Below are 18,855 nucleotides of genomic sequence, written 5' to 3'. Positions count from 1 at the left end.
AAGCTTTCTCTCAGCAAAGGAAACTATCAGCAATGCAAAGAAAGAGCCTACAGAGTGGGAGAATATCTTTGCCAATCATACTTCAGATAGAGCACTAATCTCCAGAATCTATAAAGAACTCAAAAAACTCTACTCCAAGAATTCAAATAATCCAGTCGACAAATGGGCTAAGGAAATGAATAGACACTTCACAGAAGAAGATCTACAAGCAATCAACAAACATATGGAAAAATGTTCACCATCTCTAGTAATAAGAGAAATGCAAATCAAAACCACCCTAAGATTCCATCTCACCCCAATTAGAATGGCGATTATCAAGAATACGAGCAACAACAGGTGTTGGCGAGGATGTGGGGAGAAAGGTACACTCATACATTGCTGGTGGGGCTGCAAATTAGTGAAGCCACTCTGGAAAGCAGTGTGGAGATTTCTTAGAAAACTTGGAATGGACCCTCCATTTGACCCAGCTATCCCACTCCTTGGCCTATACCCAAAGGACTTAAAATCAGCATACTACAGAGATACAGCCACATCAATGTTCATAGCTGCTGAATTCACAATAGCTAGATTGTGGAACCAACCTAGATGCCCTTCAATTGATGAGTGGATAAAGAAACTGTGGTATATATATACAATGGAATATTACTCAGCCATAAAGAATGATAAAATTATGGCATTTGCAGGCAAATGGATGAAATTGGAGAATATCATGCTAAGTGAGATAAGCCAATCTCAAAAAGCCAAAGGACGAATGATATCACTAATAAGTGGAGGATGACACATAATGGGGGGGAGGGAAGGGTTAGTGTTAGGGTTAGAGTTAGGGTTAGGGAGGGGTCAAGTATGGAGGAAGAAAGTAGTGTATAGAGGGAAAAGAGGGGTGGGAGGGTTGGGGGGAAGGGAAAAAATAACAGAATGAATCAAACAACATTACTCTATGTAAATTTATGATTACACAAATGGTATGCCTTTACGCCATGTACAAACAGAGAAACAACATGTATCCCATTTGTTTACAATAAAAAAAAAGAAAAAAAAAGAAAATCCTGGGGTTCAGTAAACCAAAAACAGAAAAAAAGATGCAGCCTAAAGCCTGATCTTTTTATGCATATAATATAAAGATACATATGAAAATATGTGTAGAGATAGATAGATATGTATACATACAAAATTTCAAAAAGGGCAAAAGGATTTATCTTTATACATACCTTTCTTTTTAACTTTTAACAATGCCTGAATCTGAACAGAAATGGTAATAAAACTGCATCAATTTTTTATTGTCGATTTATAGCCCAGATTCCTTATACACATTTAATCTAGGGAGCTACCAAATCCTGGGGTTGAATTATGACCATGTATATCTATAAACACAATAAGAAAAAATTATTCCAGTTTGAGAGCATGCCAGTGAATCAAGGAATCTAGCTTCAAAAAGCAAGAAGCACAAATATGGGAAAATATCACATTCTTCTCAGATGCCCCTAAGTCTAACACTGGTGATGTCCAGTGGCATTTGCCATGACCACAAAAAATGTTTCTTCCTTCCAGAAATGCACATTCATTTGATCCTTATGAAACTGCAACTCTCCAATCCAAATCAGAACCCAGACCGTGGGCTTAGGAGACTGTTTTGATAACAACCAAAAAATTCAGAATGTTTTACAGACACCATACTGGGAAGGATCCAGTAAAGGAAATAACTTTACTCAACAGAAAGTCCTCCAGGAGGATCCGTATTATGATTTAGTCAATACCAATCAAGAAGGTGGGTGGTAACAAGTAAGGTTCTTTCCCCAGAAGCCCATTGTGCACAGAGGTAAATAAAATAGTTAAAATAGATTAGAAACTAGAGAAATTCACAATTATATTCTGTCACTGGATCATATTCTATCTAAGGTTGCACCAAATATTTTTAATTCCTAGTCCTGAAAAAAGTAAGAAAGTAAAAGAAGAAAAGAGACATTGGCACAGAATATAAAGCATTCTTTCTCTAAGCAAATGGTGCACATTTTCTTCATATTTTCTCTAACATTTTTACAATTGGGAAAACACCCCAGCAGGCTAACAAATATTTATGTATAGTCTAACCTCTTCGAGTGTTTTCCTATGACTTGCTTTGCCTGATGCTTCTTAGCACATGATGAGTTGGTGATGGCTGTTTGATCACAAGTTATGAGTCATGACAAGAAAAAAAATGGATTCATTCCTTCTAATCCAAAACTAAGTACCAAATCTTACTGGTGGTTTAGAGTCAAATGGAGCCTTATTTCTGAAATTCTTATACCATGTCACTGTAAGACAAAACAAAATTAACAAAGATTCAGAAAATAAAAGCATTATATCTATAACCTTTTAGTGTATTAACTGATAAGTATAGCCACACGGGATGTGGCTTTAGGGCAACTGAGTAGTTTTCTTCATATGATACATTTCGCTCAGTAAGGAACTACTTTGTCAATTGGACTGGTCACAGGGAACAGAGTGTCAGAATTTCAGTGTCAGAAGCAGTATCTCCTACAAGAGTTACCACATCAGGTGGGAAGACACTTACATGTCAGCCTGGTTCATCCAAAGGCATTCTAAAATTGGCAGCTGCCTACATTTTGTGCATAGGGCAATTCTGAGACATTATAGTAAAAATTATTGAAAAACTATAAGTAGAATGTCAGGGGGAATGATAAGAAATAAAAACGAATGCTGATAATGCTTTTAAGTCATCCTCAATGGTTCAGTGATTGATGGAAGTTTCTAGTTTTTTGGACTTTGGTCAGCAAACATTGTTCTTGTTTATCTATCTTGGTTATGGTGAGAGAAACTCTCGTTCTTGCTGAGAAAATATGGATCATCAAGAAGATTGATAATAGTAATCATGACGTGGCCACAGTTGAGATAAATATCAAACTACAATATCAGGCAGATAAATGGGAACACATTGCTAGTCACCCCCTGCACCATCTTTCCAGAAAGATGAGGAATTTAAGAAAATGTGATCTTAGGGAAGCTTATTATTCTATGGCCCAGGGAAAGATCATAAAAGTTTAGTTGGAGAATCCCATTCAGCTGGCTTAACCTAGCTTCACTTCCCCATGGTTACACCAGCCACCTGTGGCAAGGCACCCTAATGATACAGAGTTGATGCATTTATAAAAGTTCTTCAGGGGAACTGAGGTCCACATGAATTTTTTCTTGTAAATTACAGACCAAAGTTCTGGGAGTAAACAATCAAGGGCTTTCCCTATTGCATTCCTCTATTTGTCTTCAGAGTCTCAACATCGTTAAAAACATTAATTTTTCAGTTTCTAATTATATAGGGCTCTTGGCAGAGTTATAGGCAATTTCTGTCCTTATGGAGTTTCAAATCCAAAATGCAAAACAGGATATAAATTGAGAACACCAGCCACATGAACAAAACAAAGCACATCCACCAGCACTCTGAAGTTGTTCCCCATGGAGGACAAGAATTTATACTTCTTAAAGGGTATGTAGCTTTAAATAGAGAATATTGAGTTTTGGCATGGCAAAGGAGGAGAGAGTAGGAAGGGTAAGTCAGGGGAGCATTCTAGGTGGGCAAACAAAAACACTGATGAGAAAATCTGGGCCCTAGTGAGTAGTCATTGGAGCAGAGCAGGGGCTTCTTGTAAGTTTTTAGAAAAAGACAAGCCCAAAGAAGGGTTCTAGAGGTCACTGAACACCAGTTTAAGAGTTTGAACTTCATCCTTTGCTGATGAGTGTCACCAGAAGAGACATTTCAGCAACAATTGAGGGGAACCACATGTCGTGTGGATTTACCAAGGTTGATGTTAGAGTAATGACCGGGCACCACCTTTTTATGTGATAAAAATAGCACCAGCTCTCCCAATAGTTACAGAATTCTGTTCTGTTTTTCACAACTGGATATTGATAGAGTTGCCACTTGTGGCAAGGCTTCTTGGGCATGCTGCTTGAGCCCTCAAGTTGGTAATCTCTGAGTAGACATTCCAGACACTTAGAGGAAAACCAAAGCAGTCATAAATAGCATCAATTCAATTTGCATAGCACCTTTCCTCCAAAATACTTCAAGTGCTAAAGAGAGCCTGGCTCTTCACAACAGGGCCAAGCCAAAACTCACTAAACAGGCTGCTTGCTTAAGAGGGATAAAATCCTTGAACAAATGCATCTGTAAACTTCCTACCTCTCTCATTATGGCTTGCACAGGGTAAAGCCCCAGATCCAGAAAGTGCCTCAGGCAGAATATCTCCAGCTAAGTGTGGAAGCAGAAGAGCTGCCTGTGGCAAATTCTGTCCTTGCGGCCTCTACAGCAGTTCTGTAACTGGGAATATGTCCCATTAATTCGTGGCAGGCATATCTGACCCAAAGAAGTGAGCTCCTATCTTTTTAAAAAGTGTTATTATAAATTGACAATTTGAAATTGCAATGTACTTAGGGGGCACAAAGTGATATGATTTATGAATACAATATAATATTATCAAATCAAGTTAATTAACATATCCACCATTTCAGATCCTTTCCTTGTGGTGAGAACACTTGCAATTTATTCCCTTGGCAAATTTGAAACATGCAATACATTATCATTAACTATATTCACTATGCCGTGCAAGAGACTTCAAAAATCCTTCTTCCTCCTGTCTGAGGTTTTGGGTCCTTTGTCTCTTTTCCACTCCCTTCACCCACCATTCCTACTTTCTGCTTTTAAAGAGTTCAGTTGTTTTATTTTGAACATATAAGGTAGATTAGTCAACATTTATCATTCTGGGCCTGGCTCATTTTACTCAATATTGTTTTTCAGTTTCATCCCGATGTCACAAATGACAGCATTTTTTTTTGGCACTAACTGGTACTCCATTGTGTGTGTATATCACATGTTCTTTATCTGTTCATCTGCTGATGGATACTTAAGTTAATTCCTTAATTTATTTTTATTTTCATTTCTTTATTTTTGCGGTGCTGGGGATTGAACCCAGGGCCTTGTGCTTGTGAGGCAAGCACTCTACCAGCTGAGCTACATCCCCAGCCCTAATTCCTTAATTTAAATAATGCTGTGGTAAACACGGGAGTACAAACATCTCTTTGACATACCAATTTCACATTTTTCAGACAAATGTCCAGAAATGGGATGCTGGATCATATGGAAGTTTTGGTTCTAATTTTTTAAGGAGCTTCTGTACTGTTTTCCATAGTGCCTATACTAGTTCACATTCCCAACAACAGTACACGAAGAGTCCTTTTTTCCCCACATTCTCACCGGCACCTTCAGCTTTCATCTTTTTGATTGTGTTGGTCGTGGACAGATTATTACTACAAATAAGAATATTGAAGGTGTCCTAGTGAGATCACAGATGTAAATGAGGACACTATTATTTGACATTAGAAGAAAAGTGAGTTGGTTATGAAGGGACAGATCACTTGGCTGAAATGTTCTGCTCCTGGGAGAAAAGCAGAACTTTTAAGTGATGAAGTTGGGTACATAAATGGGAGATTTTCAATGACTACATAGAAGATACAATGTTTTTTCTCCTTGCTGACTACAGCAAGTGTTTTAGTCAGATGTTTTGCCGCTGTGACCAAAAGACTTGATGAGAACAATTTTAGAGGAGGAGAAGTTTATTTGGCTGTCACGGTTTCAGAGGTCTCAGTCCATAGACAGCTGACTCCATTACTCTAGGCCTGAGGTGAGGCGGAACATCATAGTGGCAGGGGATGGAGGAGGAGAGCGACTCAGGATATGGCAGTCGAGAGGCAGGGAGAGAGAACTCTGCTCATCAGGGATAAATTATAGACCTCAAAAGCACATCCTTCAGCCACACCCTATCTGCCTACAGTTATCTCTCAGTTAATCCTTATCCATGATTAGAACTCTCATAATCTAATCATTTCACTCTTTTTTCTTTAGCTTTTTATTTTGTTTTTATTATTTGAATTTTTTATTGTTTGTTTTATTTAGTTATACTTGACAGCAGAATGCATTTGATTCATTGTACATAAATGGAGTACAACTTTCCATTTCTCTGGTTCTACATGGTGTAGAACACATTACACCACTCCTGTAATCATACATGTATACAGGGTAATTATGTTTGTCTCATCCCACCATCTTTCCTTCCCCCTTATTCCCATCATTTCCCTCTATACAATCCAACATTCCTCCATTCTTCCCTTACTCCCTCCCCCCTGTTATGTATCTGCACCCATTTATCAGAGAAAACATTTGACCTTTGGTTTTGTGGGATTGGCTTATTTTACTTAGCATGATATTCTCCAACTCCATCCATTTACCTGTAAATGCCATAAATTTATTCTTCTTCATGGCTGAGTAATATTCCATCGTGTATATATACCGCAGTTTCTTCATCCATTCATCAATTGAAGGGCATCTAGGTTGGTTCCACAATCTAGCTATTGTGAATTGAGCTGCTGTAAACATTGATGTGACTGTGTCACTGTAGTATGCTGATTTTAAGTCCTTTGGGTATAGGCCAAGAAGAGGAATAGCTGGGTCAAATGGTGGTTCCATTCCAAGTTTTCTGAGGAATCTCCATACTGTTTTCCAGAATGACTGCACCAATTTGCAGTCCCACAGCAATGTATGAGTATACCTTTTACCCCACATCCTCACCAACACCTGTTGTTGCTTGTATTCTTGATAACAGTCATTCTAATTGAGGTGAAATGAAATCTTAGGGTAGTTTTGATTTGCATGTTGAACATTTTTTCATATATTTGTCAATTGATTGTACATCTTCTATGAAGTGTCTGCCCATTTCCTTAGCCCATTTATTAACTGGGTTATTTGTACTTTGGGTGTTAAGTTTTTTGAGTTATTTATGAATTCTAGAGATTAGTGCTCTATCTGAAGTGTGTGTGGTAAAGATTTTCTCCCACTCTGTAGGCTCTCTCTTCACATTATTGATTGTTTCCTTTGTTGATAAAAAGCTTTTTAGTTTGAATCTATCCCATTTATTGATTCTTGATTTTATTTCTTACACTTTGGGAGTCATATTAAGGAAGTCTGATCCTAAGCCAACATGATGAAGATTTGGGCCTACTTTTTTTCCTCCTTGGTGCAGGATCTCTGGTCTAATTCCTAAGTCCTTGATCCATTTTGAATTGAGTTTTGTGCACAGTGAGAGATATATCCATATTTTGCTGCATATGGATTTCCAACTTTTCCAGCACCAATTATTGAAGAGGTTATCTTTTCTCCATTGTATATTTCTGGCACCTTTGTCTAGTATGAGATAACTGTATTTATGTGTGTCTTCTGTTTTGTACCATTGGTCTACCTGTCAATTTTGGTGCTAATACCATACTGTTTTTGTTACTATTGAAGGTCTGGTATTGTGATATCACCTGCTTTGCTCTTCCTGCTAAGGATTGCTTTGTCTATTCTGGGTCTCTTATTATTCCAAATGAATTTCATAAATAATCTTTCTATTTTTATGAGGTACATCACTGGGATTTTAATTGGAATTGCATTGAATCTGTATAGTGCTTTTGGTAGTATGGCCAGTTTGACAATATTAATTCTGCCTATCCAAGAACATGGGAGATATTTCCATTTTCTAAGGTTTTCTTTAATTTCTCTGGTTGTTCTTGCATTCTCATAATGAGCTTTTGGGGGACACCACATATTCAAATCATAAGAGCAAGTTATGAGAGGAAAGAGATAAATGAGAAAGAACTACTAAGGAAAAAGGAATCAGCACTTGCTGATTCAGAAAATTCTCAGCCTACCCAGGTAACATTCTGTAGAAACAAGGCACAGGTATGACTGAACAAATATCTGCTAGAGAGATTAAGTAGGTGTGTGATTTATGAATGTGATCATCCGTCTCAGCAGGAGCCAAAACTGTAAATGTGGTTAATCAAGAAGGACTTGTGAAGAACCTAAGTATCCAATGGTGTTATCCATGGGAGACCAAGGTTTTTATGAGTTTTATATCAGAAGAAACACAGTTTGAACTGGTAAGTGGAGAAGTGAGAGACAATGAAGAAGAAATGACTTCCAGGGCAGAACTACAGATGCAGAAGCCAGAGAGGGTGGAAACTTGGCTCCAGAGGTTGGACCAATGGAGACATCTTGGGCCTGGAAACTGGGACCAAAAAAGCACTTGGGTCAGGGCCACTGTTGTTGTAGAGCTGCTGCACAGGTAACCCTGTGAGCTGAGAGAGCAAAGATGCTGCCGTTGATAGCATATGATGCTACATGACAGAGCATCAAACCAAGGGGTATTACTCTTAGGCTTTTTAGAACTAATGGGATTTTCTTAATTGGGTCTCATGTTTGATTTAAACCATCGACCCCTTTTATCATTCCAATTTCTCCCATTGATTAAGACAGTACAACTGTAGATCCTATGCCTGCCCAAGTATCTTGGAAGCTAGTCACTTGTTTTCTAGGTCTTACAGGTTTATACATAGAATTTTTGCCAGAGGATGGGGTACATCCAAAATATCATCTTTATTTGATTTAGATGGCATTAGAGATGAAGCTCTGGACTCAGAGTTGAAGCTTGAATGAGTTAAGACTTTGGGGGGATGACAGGATTTGGTGAATGTATTTTGTATGTGAGAGGAGCATGAATTTGGGGGAACCAGAGCAAACTGTAGTGTTTAAACTGTTTCCTTCCAAATTCATATGCTAAAGTCCTAACTCCCAAAACCTCAAAATGTGATTTTATTTGGTGATAGGGTCCTTGCAGATGTAATGCTTAAATAACACAAGGTCATACTGAAGTTATGTGGATTACTAATACAATACGACTGTTGAAGAGATATACTTGCACATAGGATGAATGCAATACAAATACTAGCGTTTGGCTGCCACAAGCCAAGGAACTACCGAAGCTGAGAGGGAAGTACTGAACAGATTCTTCCCTGGCAGCTTCACAGGGAATAAGACCCTGATGACACCTTAATTTCAGACCTCTGGCCTCCAAAACTGTGAGATGATAAATTTCTATTTTTCTAAACCACTACATTTGTGGGACTTTGTTACAGCATTTCTAGGAAACTAATACACTAGTGCAACTTATTAAGAAGTATTATCTACACATCCATGAAGCTCAGCAAACTCCAAGTGGGATAAAATTAAAGAGTCCAGCCGGACACATCATAATCAAACTGTCAAAAGACAATGACAAGGCTCATATTCGGTACCTAGAGAGAAAAAAATGTGGAAAAGAGGTGGGGAATCACAAGAAAATGGGAGGGAGACCAATAGAATAGAGAAAGATGAACAGGGGTAGGAGGAGAGAAAGGAAAATGGAAGTACTGGGAGATGAAATTGACCAAATTATATTGTTAATTTTGTGCATGCAACAAAGACTCCCACTAATATGTATGATTAAAATGCAACAATAAAGTGTTTTAAAAATAAAAATACATATTCAAAATGCTTTTGCTATACAAGAGAAGCTATGCCCAATTGAATACCTATTTTTGTAAATAAAGTTCTTTGAAACACAAACACATGCAAAAAGACAATAGCAAGGAGAGAACCATAAAGCAACAAGTTAGAAGAGACTTACCATGTAAAAGATTAATGTGATATTCTACATAATATTAACAGTTTGCATAATATAAACATTATATGTAACAGATATGTAATAAGATTAACAGTCAATTTCTCTTTGCAAACAATGGAGACCACTAGGATAACATATTCAATGTGCTGGAAGAACAAAACAATACAGTCTTACATCCAGCAAAATGATTTTCCAAAAATGAAAGCAAAATACAAAGAAAATTCAATTATATCATACCAACTTTTTAGAAATACTCCTGTAGAAAGTTTCTCAAGCTGAAGATACATGATCCCAACTGAAACAAAGAATTCTGGTAAAGGTAATAATGTACTCATGAAAGAAAGCATAAATGTATAATTTTACCTTTGCTATGTTTTGATTGTGATTTGTTTCCATCAAAACTCATGTTGAGGTGAAATTCCTCAGTGCAGCAGTATTGGAAGGTGGGGTCTGGTGGGAGGCACTGAGTTCTAGGATGGAGTCTTCAATAGCTCAATCCCATCTTGAGAGGGACTGAAGGACTGGATTAGTTATTGTGACAGCAGGTTGCTATAAAGTGGGTCAGCTTCCTTTTTCCTTCTCTCTTCTGCCTGGGCTCACTCACTTCTATTGCATGCATTACTGTCATGTGATGTCATCTGCATAAGACCATTCCCAGATGTGATCACCTGATCCTGAATTTCCCTACCTCTAGGACTATGAGACAAATAAACCTTTATCGTAATAGATCACCCACTCTCAGGTATTTTGTTATAGTACCAGAGTAGGATGCTTCCTTTCTTTTAACTAATTAAAGAAAACAATTTTGTAAACCCTTATGTGTTGTCAAAGATTGCATTTTATGTAAAAATAGCACAAAGGAGGTATATGGGTTGCTTGCGTTCTATTTTTTCCATTACTATTATATACACTGCAGTTTTCTTGTGGCTTCTATTTACATGATGTATCTTTTTTTTACATCTTTTTCTTCAACCTATTTTTATCTTTAACCTAAAGTGTATTTCCTGTAGACAGCATATAATCGGATTTTGGGATACGAGATAAATGACACCAGATAGTAATTTAAGTCCTTGAGAACAAATAAGGAGAATTAAAAATGTTAAGTAAAAAGGTGAACACAAACTTTTTCTTTCTTAGCTTTTCTAGTAGACACATAAGAAGAATGCATTAGAATGCCAGTAACATATATTGGTATAATATGCATAATAATAATGCACTGAAAGAGGAAGAAGGATTATGGCTATGCAGAAGCAATGGTTCTTTATCACACTGGAATTAAGTAGTATAAATTTTAAAGTAGATTCTGGTAAGATGCATATGATAAACACTAGCAAAAAGACCTAGTGGCTCAGGAGGTTGAGGCAAAATCACAGGTTCAAAACCAGCCTCAGCAACTTAGTAAGGTCCTAAGCAACTGCTCAGTGAGACCCTTCCTCAAAAACAACAACAACAACAACAGCAACAACAACAAAAAAAACCCGCGGGGGGGTCGTCTGGGGATGTGGTTCAGTGGTTATGTGCCCCTGGATTAAATCCTTGGTAACAGCAACAAAAAAGCAAAAAAGATATTTAAAGGAATTAAAATGTTACACTAGAAATATTTAGTTAATTCAAGAAAAGTAGTAAAGAAGGGGGAGAGGAATAAAAAAGAAATTAGACATGTTCATAAAAAGTAAAGTATCAGGGTATCAGGGCCCAGTGTGGTGACACATCTATAATCCCAGCAATTCCGGATGAGTCGGGAATATTGCAAGTTCAAGATCAGTGTCAGCAACTTAGGGAGGCCCTAAGCAAATTAGCAAGACCCTGCCTCAAAATAAAAATTTTAAAAGGCTGGGGGTATATAGCTCTGTGGTAAAGTAGGTTTAAATTCCAGTACCTGAAAGCAAAACAAAACAACTAAAAGTAAAGTATCAGAAATAAATGAAAGTACATCAATGATGACATTAAATATGAACACGTGAATTGCTTCAGTAACAAACAAAATCCAATTATATATTGTCTACTGGAAATGCACTTTAGGTCAAAGATAAAAAAATAGGTTGAAGAAAAAAGATGTAAAAATATACATCATGTAAATAGCAACCACAAAAAAGCTGCAGTTTATATAATAGTAATGGGAAAAAATGGAATATAAAACAAAAAAAAATTACTGGAGAAGAGAACATTACATTCTATAGTGATAAAATGGGTCAACCAGGAATAGATGATAATTATAAACATAACATATGTGCACTGATATGTACCATTTACACACAGCAGAGCCCTAAACTCCATGAAGGAAAAGCAAAATTGAAGGAAGGAGAAAAGTTCATCAATAATAGTTGAATATCTTAATATCCTACTTTTAATAATAGATAGGCAAACCAGAAGGAACGAGCAATAAGAAAGTAGAAGACTTGACCAACAGTAATATCAACTAGATAAAACAGACATGTATAGGATATTCTACCCAGCAACAGCAGAATAAACACTCTTCTTAAGAGCACATAGAACATTCTCCAGAACCAACCATACACTAACCCATGATGTAAGCTTCAATTTATTTAAAAGGATTAAAATAACTGAAATCATACAAAGTATTTTCTCCAATCAAAAGGGATGAAATTGAGAAAGGGTAACAGAAAGAAATATGAGGAATTTACAATATGTGGAAATTAAACACACTCCTAATTAAATAATGGACCAAAGAAGAAATCATAATTAAAATGTAAAAATACTTAGAGATAAAGGAAAATGAAGATATATATGTATATCTTTGGTGTAAATGTCATATATACCAAAACCCAAAATGCAGCTAAACTATGTTTATAGGGATGATTTTAACAAGAAATGCCTAAATTTAGAAGACCTAAATAATATAATCTTCTGCCTGAGGTACTGGAAAAAGAAGATCAAACTAAACTCAAACAAACAAGGAAGAAAATAATAAATATTAGAATGAAAATAAATGAAATACTTAATGCAAAAATAATAGAGAAATACGAACAAAATCAAAAGCTGGTTCTTTGAAAAGATAAACAAAATGTTTTAGTCAGCTTTTTCAGTGCTGTAACTAAAAGGACCCAACCAGAACAACCGTAAAGGAGGAAAAGTTTATTTAGGGGCTCATCATTTCCGAGGTCAAGGTGAGGCAGGACATCATGGTGGAAGAGTGTGGCAGAGGGAAGCGGCTCACATGGTGATCAGGAAGCAGAGAGACTCCATTCTCCAGATAAAAAATATACCCCGTAGCCACACCCCCAATGAGCCACTTCCTCCAGCCACACTCCACCTGCCTCAGTTACCACTCAGTTAATCCCAACAGAGATTAATTCACTGGGTAGGTTGTGGCTGTACCCTGATCATTTCTCCCCCAAACCTTCTTGCATTGTCTCACATGTGAGTTTTGGGGGACACCACATCCAAGCCATAACACAAAAATAGACAAATCTTTAGTTAAATTAAATAAGAAATGAGGGAAAAAATAAAATAAAATCAGGTGCTAGGACATTACTATCACTATATAGAGATAAAAGGATTATGAGGAAATAAATACTATGAATAATTGCATGACGACAAATTAAATGACAAGGGAAATGAAAATTCCTAGAAAGACATAAACTTCTGCGACACCAGAAGAATGAGAAAATTCTAGTTAAGCCTATAACCAAACAAGAGAGAGAATTAGTATTATTAAAAAACAAAACAAAACAAAAATAACTATCACAGGGGGAAAAAAAAGGTCAGGTGTAGACAGCTTCATTTGTGTTAGTCAGTTTTTTATCACTGTGACCAAAATACCTGACAATGACAATTTAGAGGAAGAAAACTTCATTTGGGCTCATGGTTTCAGGGGTACTGTTCATGGGTAGCCAGCTCCACTGCTCTGCTCCCAAGGTGAGGCAGAACGTCTTGGTGGAAGGGCATGGTGGAAGAAAGATGCTCAGCTCATGGCAGCTGGGAAACAGAGAAAGTGGGAGCTAGGGATAAAATATAATCCCCAAGGAAACATCCCAGTGACCTGCTTCCTCCATCCATGCTCCAACTGCCAAGTTACCACCCATTAATCCTTTCAAAAAATTAATTCATTAAATAGATTAATCCACTGAAGAGGTTACAGCACTCACAAGCTAATTATTTCACCTCCAAATATTCCTGCATTGTTTATCACATGAGCTTTTGGGGGGACACCCAAGCCATAAGAATTGGTGAATTCCACCAATATTTAAAATACAATTAAATGGGGTCTGGTGGCACATACTTTTAATCCCAGCAACTTGGGAGGTTGAGGCAGGAGGATCGCAGGTTTGAAGCCAGCCTCAGCAACTAAGTGAAGCTTTAAGCAACTAGTGAGACCCTACTCAGAATAAAAAATAAGAAGAACTGAAGATGTGAAGATGTAACTCAGTGGTTAAGCACCCTTGGGTCAATCCCTAGTACCAAATAAAATAAAATGAAAATATAATTTAAGTAATAACATGTTTTTTCACAAATTTTTCTAAAAATTAAAAAATGAAGAGCATTTTTGAATTCATTCTATGAGACCATTATTACCCAGATACCAAATCTGCTTTTGACTATAAATACAAAAATTCTAAACAAAATACTAGCAAACAAAATCCAGTAATCTATGATTTTTTTTTTTTTTTTTTTTTTTTTGTGCTAGGGATTGAACCCAGGGCCTTGTGCTTGCAAGACAAGCACTCTACCAACTGAGCTATCTCCCCAGCCCAGCAAACTATGAAAAAGTTTCTACACTAGGACTAAGTGGAATTTATCCCCAAAATGAGAAGCCCACTAAACATTCAAAAATTGATGAATATAATATATCAGATTAGTAGAACAAAGGACAACAAATGCAGAATCATCTCAAAACAACATGAAAAAAAGGCATTTAATTAAATTCACTATTCCTTCAGGATAAAACATGCAATGAACAGAAATATAAGGAAATTTCTTTATTGTGAAGAAGGGCATCTATGAAAAATGATGCTCTTAAATAAAAATGAAGATATACACCAAAGCAGATGACTGTGAAGAATCGATGTTGAGTATACAAATAAATTTTAGTGAGTAGGCAAATTCACAAATATGAAATCCACAAATAATGAAGATCAACTGCAAAGTTTTTATTGTCTCTTTTTAAAACCATCATTGTCTACCTTGCTACTTTCCTCTCCTTGCTATAGGTGGACTGCATTTCCAGCTTTCCTTGGAGATAGGTATGTGTTTTTTTTTTTTTTTTTGCCAACAGAATGGACTCTTTTTCAGACTTGGCCTGTAAAGCCCTCCCGCCTAAGAGTCTCTACTTGGGATGGAGACAACCCACAAAATAATCTTGGGAATCCTCGGTTGAATTTGCCAGAGTCATAGAATGGGAGAAACAATAGAAAGGACATTAGGAAACTGTTATCTCTGAATCTCCATTTGAAAGTGAACTGGCCAACATGAGAAAGAAACATATTTTCTGTTAAATCATTAAGGTTTGGAGATTCATTTGTAGCACTAGAGTTACTGTAAGTACACAGACCAATTATTTTAGTTAGTATAAGAAGCCTTCTATTATACTTTGTATATGTCTCTATTTTCTTAATTCTCTGGAGGATGTAATCTTATTGCTCTGTAGGTTCTGAATGAGATATTTTATTTCCTAACTCTGGCCAACTTCAGCATCAAGGCCAAAATATAAGAAAGAAGAATGAATTATTGATTACATATTCAAAGTGTTCTTCCTCGCAAAGATTCATGGTGTTTTCAACTATCATCTAATTGTACTAGTGAGCGTAGGTTTAATACTTGGATTATTTTATTAATTTACCAATATCCATTGAATTGTTAGGAGACATATGATTATTCCTCTATCTGCTATGGTAGACAGATAGTTTGGCCTGACGGAGTCAGACTCCACAGGGAAACCCACACCGAGTTCAACAGGTCAAGCTACATTAAATGCATGTAAACCCAGGAAGTGAGAGGGAAAGTTACGAGTTTTAACTCTCATAACGTTTCTGGAATGAACTTAGCTTCTGTCTCCATATTCTCCTTTCACTTAATCTTCTCCTCTTCAGTTTTCTCTTCACAGAAAGTGTAATTTAAGAACCTGTTGGAAACTAGCATATTAAAATAGCTCCAAAAATGTTTTTCCCCTTCAATGATAGCACTTTGGGGAAAAAAATTAAAGCTATCCTGAAGGCTTCCCTCGTGGGAGTGCTCGGCGTTCCAGACTGGTTACTCAACCTTGGTCATGAACTGAGAGCCCCCCTGTCTCTTGGCCAGCTTTTCAACTCTCAGGGCAATTTTTCTTGCATTAACAAACATTTACTGAGAAACTGTGTTGCAAGCCCAAGTTAGGTGCTATGCTGAGAATTCAAAAACAATAAGGTCTCTCTGTTCTGGGGAGCAAGATACCTGGATACCATATTAAACAATGCAGTAAGTACAGAAAGGAAGTTTGTATAGAATTTTACAAGAACACAGAAGAAAGAACAATGAATTCTGAGATGGTGGGGACAGTGGAACAAGGGCAGGTAAGACTCCACAATGAAGGAGACATTTGAGCCAGCACTCTAAGTTTGTGGGATGTTGATGTGCAGAGGCAGGAGAAGAGTTTTGAGTGGGGCTGTAGTCTCTCGTAAGGTTCAGAGACATGAAGGAAAAAAAAACATGGTATCTTCAAGGAATAGTGAGGAGGAATTCAGTATAATTAAGTGTAATAGGAAGTATGGAGGGCAAAACCACAGGTAAAATGAAAAAAAAAAAAAAGGCCACCCTGAAATGTCTTTTGTATAACATGACAGGAAAATGCAATTTATCATACCTCATGGCATTAAAGGATCGAATCTGCAGTTAAAGGGTCTTTATTATTATTTTTCCTGAATAAAGTGAGTATAGATATGCATGTTCAGTATATCTGGTCTATTTTAAGATATATAAGGAAGGCATGGGCAAAGAGAGTTGATATAAATATAAGAGAAAGTTTGTGGAAAGATTTCATTCTGGAGGGGCTAATAAAAAAGACCCCAAATGACCTCACACCTAAGAAAAGGCTTTGAAAAATAATTAAAAAGTGTGATTAGGATTTTTTGAACTATTTGCTGATGGTGAATATGCTCTGCCTTTCCTACAAAATTACAGATAGCGTCTATATTGCTGTTAATGTAGAAATGAAAGAAGTGCTGGGTTCGCCTATGCTCTAAGATTTGTACTGGATGTAAACAGAAGGTACATCCATGGAAATTACATACTTATACTAAATTTTCCATTAAAGTTATTCTACCTTGCATTCATATGTCACATATTATTGGACAGAAATTAGATAGAATGTGGACAGAAATGATGGATACTAGTATCAGTTTTAACCATTAAAAGCATATTTAACCCTCTTTCATACCCTTTTTTCTAGCTGTCTAGAATGTAAAAGGCCCATAGGGTCCCAGTGGAAGCTAAATGTTAAAGACTGAAAAACTTTCATCAGTCTGGGCCCCCAAAGGACTGTCACTTACCCATTTATAATAGTGTGGTAATGTAAGCAAGAAGTAGACCTATGTTTGAAACCTATACATTTTGGATTGACTTCTAATTGCTGTTAGACTCCCCTAACTAATACAGATGAGAAGAATAGGAAGCATTTGAAACAATTCAAAGGGGTGAGATGAAAGTCTGAGCTGAGACAGAAATAGTGGAAACAGAAAGGAAGATGTATCGAATCAATTCATGATCCAATCATCTCTCACAACATGCCTTAGTCAGATATTGCTGCAATTAAGATATGCATAACCATCAAATTCTGTGGCTTATCTCAACAAACACCTATTTTTTTCTTACAGTTCTACAGATCATGGGGATTTGGGTAATTTCTGCTAAACTCAGATGTGTCTGGCTTTGAGTTGCTGATTGGGTTCAGGTCTTCACAAGATGTCTCATTCTGCGTCCTTCAGTGAATTGGAACTTGATCTTCTCATGGTAGAAGCACAGGAGAGTAAAAAGAAACATGGTTTCTCTTAAGGTCAACTTCAGAACTCCAAAATTATGGCCACAGTATATGATAAGTGTTTATAGGACAGAAAAGGCATTGAATTTGTGGGTGGAAAGCACAAACAGAAAACATGTTCCAACAGATGGCAGCATGTTACGTCAGAATGTGCTGAGCCTTGATGAAGACTTCCGGAAAGGATCCCCCAACATAAGAGACACCAATCCATCACTCTGCCCACATTTCATAGTGAAAGCAAATCATGTGGCCAAAACCAACATCAACATCATCGTGTCACAGAGGCGGAGAGGGTGCATGGCAAAGGCAAAGGAAAAAGAAAGAATTGTATCCCATTTGTTTACAATAAAAAAAAAAAGAAAAAAAAAAGAAAAAAAAATCTTATCAAATAGAAATGTAAAATATAGAAAAATAACTTAAAAAAAAAAAAGAATTGTGAAAAGAGAATAAAAGCTACCTCAAAATTGCTCTCTTTTGTGAAGTTTTCCACAATCATTCCAGCCTACCCTATCCTTTATAGTAGTGCCCTCTTCTCTGTAGGAACAGGTTCTAATACACTCAAGAAATACCTGAAACTGCAGATAATATTGAACTTTATATATACTATGATTTTTGTCTAACTTTACACACCTATGATAAAGTTGAATTATTTTTAGACATAGTAAGAGATCAACAGCAACAACTACTAATAAAATAGAACAAATATAATAACATGCTGTAATGGAAGTTGTGTGATTGTGGTCTCTCAAAATACAGGTTTTGTTTGTGAGCATACATGTGTTCTTCCCTCTTCCTATTACAACTAATTTATCATTTGTCTTGCAGTGTTGCTACAAAAATAACAGAGTTAATCTGTTTTTCCATGTTTTAGCCCTGATGCTTCTTCTGCACTCTTATGAATGAAGGTTCTATTAGGCATTTTCTTTCAAAAGAGCCCTGTTTCACTGCAATTCAAGACTTACTTTGGTTGGTACAATTTCTCCTTAATCAATTCTAAAATTCTACTGGATATGTGGCAATAACTTCTTCATTGACAGATGCAGCTTCCCCAGCGACTTTTGTGTATTTCAGTGCAAACCTGTTGCTCAATCCATGTAATCATCCCTTAATCACAGGGAATGGCTTGGTGTCTCTCATTTCAGGAGCGTCCTTACTGAAGTCTTCACATATTCTCAACGCTCTGGCACAACATGTTGCCATTAGTTGGAACAAGTTTTCTGTTTATGTCTTTCACTCACAAATTTAATGCCTTTTCCAAAAAGACATTTATCATGCACTGTGATCATGACATTTGAGATGTAACAGCAAAACTAGTATGAATTTCCTTTTTCACAGTTTTGCAGATAGAAAATTTGTTCT

This window comes from Sciurus vulgaris, assembly GCF_902686455.1.
Source record: "Sciurus vulgaris genome assembly, chromosome: 6".
NCBI lineage: Eukaryota > Metazoa > Chordata > Mammalia > Rodentia > Sciuridae > Sciurus > Sciurus vulgaris.
This window is presented reverse-complemented; position numbering follows the sequence as displayed.